Here is a 7396-nt window from a genome sequence, read left to right as displayed (position 1 = left end):
TTATACATAAATTTAGTTCACGAGTTGCAGAGCAAACTCAACAACTGGCGTAATTATTTGCAGATAGCTTTGAACACAGATAATTTACATGAATAAATAACGTCACTAAAAGTGGCTCTGCAAGAATATACCTGTGTTTTGTGTATAGCTACTGTCTCAAAATATCAGTTGTCGACAAAATAGTAAATATCCGTTTTTGACAAAACAGAAAGTAATTATTATTTGACAGTTGTAGGTCCTTGTATAATGTGGCAAAATATATGTATGAGAACAGCAGTCTCTCCACATAAGGGGCTGATGTCAACGTTAAGATTCCTGACAACAGCAAGAAGTTAGGAAGATGTAGAATTTTCTAACGCATTTTCAAAACAAGTAATGTCTGAAATTTTACCCAACACATATGAAGCTATTTTCGTTGTCCTGGCAGAGAAATTGGTGAAAGGAAGTAAAGTACATCAAATCTGTAATATATCAATTGTGACAAACTACAAATAACATTTTTACATTCTTAGATATGTTTGGACTTCTGTATGTTCTAATAAATTATAGGTATTCCAATGAGCTAATTGTTTAGTTTATTTCTGGGTATTGTGGGATTTTTAATTATCTTTCTGAAGTCTGCTATCAACCAGCTTTGGCGACATGAGTAATCCACTTTACGCAGTAAGTGAGTGATACCATTGCTGACTGTACAAAAATATCTTTGCTGCCATTGGCATAGTTATGGTTGTTAATAGTTTTTTGTTTGTTTTCTCTTTTATCTTATGTGAGTACAATCAATGTTATTTGTTTGATAACTCAGCATTTACTTTATGTGGATGAAGTATAGTAGACAAGTCGCCGTAGAGGTGGCCCCAAGAAAATAAAACAAAGAATAACACTGTAAACATATCATCAGGAATAACAGATTTGTTCGCACAAGCACTAGAAAATTGAATCAAGAGAGAACAATACTTATCACTTGACCCAGGATCACTATCCACAACCATGAACTCGCTGTAAAATGGAATGATGGATGAAAACACAAGGTTGGAATACATTAGTGCTACATGGAAATGCTAAGCTCCCCAAGTTCTGCTCAAAGTGACCTCAGCTCCGTCACATGCAGGCTGAATGTGTATATCAACAGCGTTGGGTGTTGAATAACGCTGTTAGGTTTAATATTGTGTTCTAACGTCTTGATTTAGAAGTGATGGAAGAAACAGAAGACACTTTGCCATTACAAAGTTACACTGTGCTAAAAGAAGCTCTCAAAGGGTATTACACACTGTCATTGGAGCTGTGATTTCAAAAAATTTTCACAGGTAAAATATGGGTGACAAGACATCACATGTACTCATAGTTCTACACACATCAGCAGGCCCTGAACTTCTACTTGAACAATCTTTATACGTATTATGACTTTGTAGACTTCCAGCCACCATCCATACCATCATTGTTGCACAAATAGACTTTCCATTGTAAAACTTATGAAAAGATAGGCCCCATTGCAGGCAGGTTATGTGAAGTTTCCGCTTGTACCGGCATCAACGACTACCACGACAGAGATTCCAGAATGTGCATAGTCGTTGTAGTTGTCCCTAGTCCCATAACTGGAGTGGACCTCTTTATGTGACTCTCAAGTTATGTCTGATCTGATCAACTGCCGATTGGTGCCAGTACCTACAGAAAGGATATTGCCAACTGCATCATCCTAGTTGAGTCAAATTCAATGCAATGTGCCTATGGCCTCTACGGTATCACCCTGAACATAGCAGAGTGCACACATGTGCATCGCACAAGAAGAACCCTGTGAGTTACAACAATTCGTCTACTGTGGTCAATATAGAGTTTTCTGAAGAGCTAATTTTTCTTAATCTACTTAATGACTTTCCATTACTCAGCAAATCTGTACCACCACTAAACGCTCGCACAATTCTCAACGCCACATCCACATGACACAAGGTCAACCTGTTGCATTCTGCCAATTATGCCTGGCTCCAGAGAGGCTACTCACAGCACAAACAGAGACTTTCTAACTTCTGAAACCCGTTATTGTGATTGGGCCCCGATAGTCCGTGGGCCTCCCCAACTCACGTGGTTCATAAGAAAAATAATTCCTGTAGACTATGTCCAGAATATAAAGCACTCACTGCCCATATGATATGGGGCTATTGCCCTGTACCCAATATATGAGATATTAACAGTGCCATCAGCAACGTCAAAATATTCATTGTGACAGACTGTGCCAAGGCGTTTCCCAAATTTCCAAGGCACCATCTGACATAAAAAACAGCAGTAATCACATCATTCGGTTCGTCTGAGTATAATTTTATGCCATTTGGCCTCAGCAGAGGGTCATGCACGACGTGCTTCAAGAATTACCACCTGTATTTTGCTGTATGGACAATACTCTGGTATTTTCTGCTTCATTAGAACAGAATGTCACACACCTGTGGCAGTTTCTCCGCCACCTAGAAGACTACAGCGTGAAGAAAAGTGTGTATTCGGAGTACATGAGGTTACATTTCTGGGAAACTTGGTGTGCCCAGCAGGCCTGTCACCATTGCCTGAACGGTACAACAGATGCCCCTTCCCACAACTTACAAGGGGCTTTGCAGGTTGTTAGGCGTTCTGAGCTATTACTGGTGTCACTTGTCTAAACCAGCTGCTGTTCAAGATCCATTCACAGCATTACTTACTGGCAGAAATATTACAGAACATCGTAAAATCCCATGGAGTTCAGATGCCGAAGCAGTTTTCCATGACCTGAGGAAACATCTATCACAGGCAAGGCTGCTGGGAAATCCAAGATTGAACCCCTCTTGGCACTTATGGTGGATGCGAGCCAAGCAGCAGTGGGAGCAGCATTGCAACAGATGATGGCAAACGGCAGCCACTTGCCCCTTTCTCTAAGAGCCAGTCTCAACAACAGCAAAAATGGTGTGCTACTGATCAGGAGTGGTTTGCTGTATATATAGCTATCGAATTTCCAAACATATATTGAAAGAAAACGCTTTGCAATTCTTACACACCACGAACCGTTAGTAGCCATTTTTCAGTAAGATACAGATCTGAGTTCACAATGTCAGTGCAAGCAGGTAGAGTACATCGGACTGTTGACAACTGACAACATAGCAGGAAAAGACAACCCTGTCACAGATTGCTTATGTTGGAACTGTGCCTGTTTAAACTCCGTTCATTGGACAGAGTTAGCCTCGAAACAAAAAGGGGATCCTCTGTAGCACCGTCTAACAGAGGAGCAGCGAACAACGTTGCAGTTCAGATGTGTGTCTGCCCCGAATATGCTGGTCAGAATTTGGTGCGACATAGCAAAAGGGAAGCAATGACCCTACATACCAGAGCAATATCGTCTTGAGGTTTCCGATGCACTGATTAACCTAACACATTCTGAAGTCCAACCCACAGCCAAGTTAGTTTCTGCCAAAGTCGTGTGGCCCAAAGTGCCAAAAGATCGTCGCACTTGGGAATTTGTATGCCTGATGTGCAAATGTAATAAGATCAGCAGATATGTCTTTGTACCCCTGTTCACTTTCCCACGCTGTCGGCAAGATTTTCGCGTATACTTGTCGAAACTGTAGTTTCACTAACATACTCTGAGGTGCAACGTTATTTGCTCACGATCATTGTGTTACCAGGTGGCCAGAAGTCATCATAAGACTATCTTTTCAACGACCTTCTGCTTCTGTATGGCTGAGGCCAATTTCGCACTATAAGTTACCATCCAAACATGAGTAGAATAGTGGAAAGGTTTTTCATTGCATGCTCAAATCTGCCCTAGTGTGTACCTCACCACGTAATCCGAAGCACTGCCCCTGGTCTTACACGGATCAAGAACGATGGTGAAAGAGGACATACAATGTTCTTCCGCACAGCTGGTCTATGGTGAACAGCTAAGGTTTATAGGAGAACTAATCACCCCAGCATCTGCACTGTCGGTTGTCCCTGAGCTACGTACACAGTCTGCACAACAACTCAGCATCAGGACAAAGAACATTCAGCCTATCAGTCCTGGCAGACATGGAGACTAGAGGATTTTCGTTCACAGAGACCTGAAAAAAGTGCTTCATGTGGCTCAGGGATGACGTGTCCACCTGTTTCGCTGCGTTCTGGACCCTACAGGGTAATTGCTAGAGGAAAAGGACTGTAAACGCGAGACAGTCTCGACTGTATGGCTTAGACCATCGTACATCGTTGATGGTGCCCCCTTTACTGAACCCACGAGATCACACTCCACATTTCTGTAGGCAGTTGGCACCAGAAGTGGACACCAGAGTGACAGCCACAGCACAGAAGCAATCCTTTTCACGACACCTAGCAGACAAATCAAGAGCAAGTTCCTCATGTATTGGAGTTCCCATTTAAAAGAAAGAGGGCTGGGTGATGTGGTGACATCACTAATCCACTCTGCCACAGTAAGTGAGTGAACTCATCAACGACTACACAGAAATATCTTTGCCACAGTCAGCATAGTTACAGCTGCTTATTCGTTTTCTGTTTTGTCTTATGTGAGTACAATAAATGTTATCTGTTAGAAATCTGGTCAATTATTTTATATAGATGAAATCAATTATACAAGTCCCCATAAAGTTACAGAATTTTTCCTTTGACCTTTCCACTCTGAAATATTTTTCAGTCATGTTGCTTCCAGGTCTCTGTATTTCTTTATCAGTAAGAGAGCAGAAAATACAAAAATACCACAAATTTTGTTAATAAATGGTGTTCATTTTAACTGAAGACATTGAAATATCTCGAAAACTACACATCAGATCAAAAAGCTATAATTCCAATTTATTTGTCTCGGAGGGGGCATCCAATGATAGCATGACAGAACCACAACCCCACCCTGGGAGGGGGGGGGGAGGTGGGGGGGGGGAGGGGGCAACTTTGAATTCTTCAATGGGGACACCCGTTTTTTATTGCATACTACGATACCTACATGCTCTTTGTCTGAAGCATTTTCTTCACTCCACCACAGATGACGCTGTAATCAGAGGAATAGAAATGGGTACATAATCGTAACTTACGACGTGCAACTCAATGGCCTTTGGATATCCAATTGCACATGTAGCCCCACCTCCATGCTGCGAGGATAGGACAGGCCAGTATTTCATAACTTCTAAATGGAAACCCCTTTTGCAACGCTGTATTCCTCTAACATAACATACACGGGGCAATTCGATGCACCACTGTGGCCATGGCTCACGGTGTATACTACTCTACTTTTCCAATTAGAGTAAGTGTTCAAACGTAGTACGACAAACTTCAATACACTTGTTGTGTCTTCAGTCCAGAGACTGGTTGGATGCAGCTCTCCATGCTACTCTATCCTGTGTAAGATTCTTCATCTCTGAGTAACTACTGCAACCCACATCCTTCTGAATGTGCTTACTGTACTCATCTCTTGGTCTCCCTCTACGATTTTTACCTTCCAAACTTTCCTCTGGTACTAAATTTCTGACCCCTTGACGCCTCAGAATGTGTCCTACCACCGATCCCTTCTTCTAGTCAAGTTGTGCCACAAATTCCTCTTCTCCTCAATTCTATTCAGGACCTCCTCATAAGTCACATAATCTACCCATCTAATCTTCAGCATTCTTCTGTAGCACCACATTTTGAAAGCTTCTATTCTCTTCTTGTCCAAACTATTTATCGTCCATGTTTCACTTCCATATATGGATACACTCCATACAAATACTTTCAGAAACGACTTCCTGACACTTAAATCTATACTCAATGTTAACAAATTTCTCTTCTTCAGAAACGCTTTCCATGCCATTGCCAGTCTACATTTTATATCCTCTCTACTTCGTCCATCATCAGTTGTTTTGCTTCCCAAATAGCAAAACTCCTTCACTACTTTAAGTGTCTAATTTCCTAATGTAATTCCCTCAGCATCACCCGATTTAATTCGACTACATTCCATTATCCTCGTTTTGATTTTGTTGATGTTCATCTTATATCCTCCTTTCGAGACACTGTCCATTCCGTTCAACTGCTCTTGCAGGTCCTTTCTGTCACTGACGGAATGACAAAATCAGCAAACCTCAAAGTTTTCGTTTCTTCTCCATGGATTTTAATTCTTACCCCAAATCTTTCTTTTGTTTCCCTTACTGCTTGCTCAATATACACATTGAATAACATTGGGGATAGGCTACAACCCTGTCTCACTCCCTTCTCAACCACTGCTTCCCTTTGATGTCCCTCGACTCTTATAGCTGCTATCTGGCTTCTGTACAAATTGTAAATAGCCTTTCGCTCCCTGTATCTCCCATTTCATCTTCATCTACGTCCTCTTCAATTTCCATAATATTGTCATCAAGTACATCACCCTTGTACAGACCCTCTATATACTCCTTCCACCTTCCTGCTTTTCCTTCTTTGCTTATGACTGGTTTCCCATCTAAGGCATTGATATTCACACAGGTGGTTATTTTTTCTTCAAAGGTCTCTTTAATTTCCCTGTAGGCAGTATCTATCTTACCCTTAATGAAATATGCCTCTATATCCTTGTATTTGTTCTCTAGCAAAGCCTGCTTATCTATTTTGCACTTCCTGTCGATCTCATTTTTGAGGCGTTTGTATTCCTTTTTGCCTGCTTCATTTATTGCATTTTTATAGCGTCTCCTTTTATCAATTAAATTTATTATCTGTTGTGTTGCCCAAGGATTTCTACTAGCTCTCGCCTGTTACATACTTGATCCTCTACTGCCTTCACTATTTCATCTCTCAAAACTACCCATTCTTCTTCTACTGTATTTCTTTCCCCTGTTCTTGTCAATCGTTCCTTAATGCTTTCTCTGAAACTCTCTACAACCTCTGGTTCTTCTAATTTATCTGGGTACCATCTCCTTAAATTCCAGCCTTTTTGTAATTTCTTCAATTTTAATCTACAGTTCATAACCAATAAATTGTGGTCAGAGCATACATCTGACCCTGGAAATGTCTTACTATTTAAAACCTGGTTCCTAAATATCTGTCTTGCCATTATATAATCTATCTGAAACCTTCCAGAGTCTCCAAGCCAGTTCCATGTATAAAACCTTCTTTCATGATTCATAAACTGAGTGTTAGCTATGACTAGGTTACGCTCTGTGCAAAATTCTACCAGTCGGCTTCCTCTTTTATTCCTTACTCCCAGTCCATATTTTTCCTATTACTTTTCCTTCTCTTCCTGTTCCTACTATCGAATTCCAGTCCCCAATGACTATTGAAATTTCGGCACCTTAATAATCTGAATAATTTCTTTTATTGCATCATACATTTCTTCAATCTCTTTATCATCTGTGGAGCCAGTTGGCATATAAACTTGCACAACTGTGGTAGGCGTGGGATTCGTGCCTATCTTGGCTAAAATAATGTGTTCACTATGCTGTTCATAGAAGCTTATGTGCAT

The sequence above is a fragment of the Schistocerca cancellata genome, chromosome 5 (assembly GCF_023864275.1).
Source record: "Schistocerca cancellata isolate TAMUIC-IGC-003103 chromosome 5, iqSchCanc2.1, whole genome shotgun sequence".
Taxonomy (NCBI): Eukaryota; Metazoa; Arthropoda; class Insecta; order Orthoptera; family Acrididae; genus Schistocerca; species Schistocerca cancellata.
The sequence above is the reverse complement of the archived record's forward strand: the minus strand, read 5'-3'. Positions refer to the sequence as shown.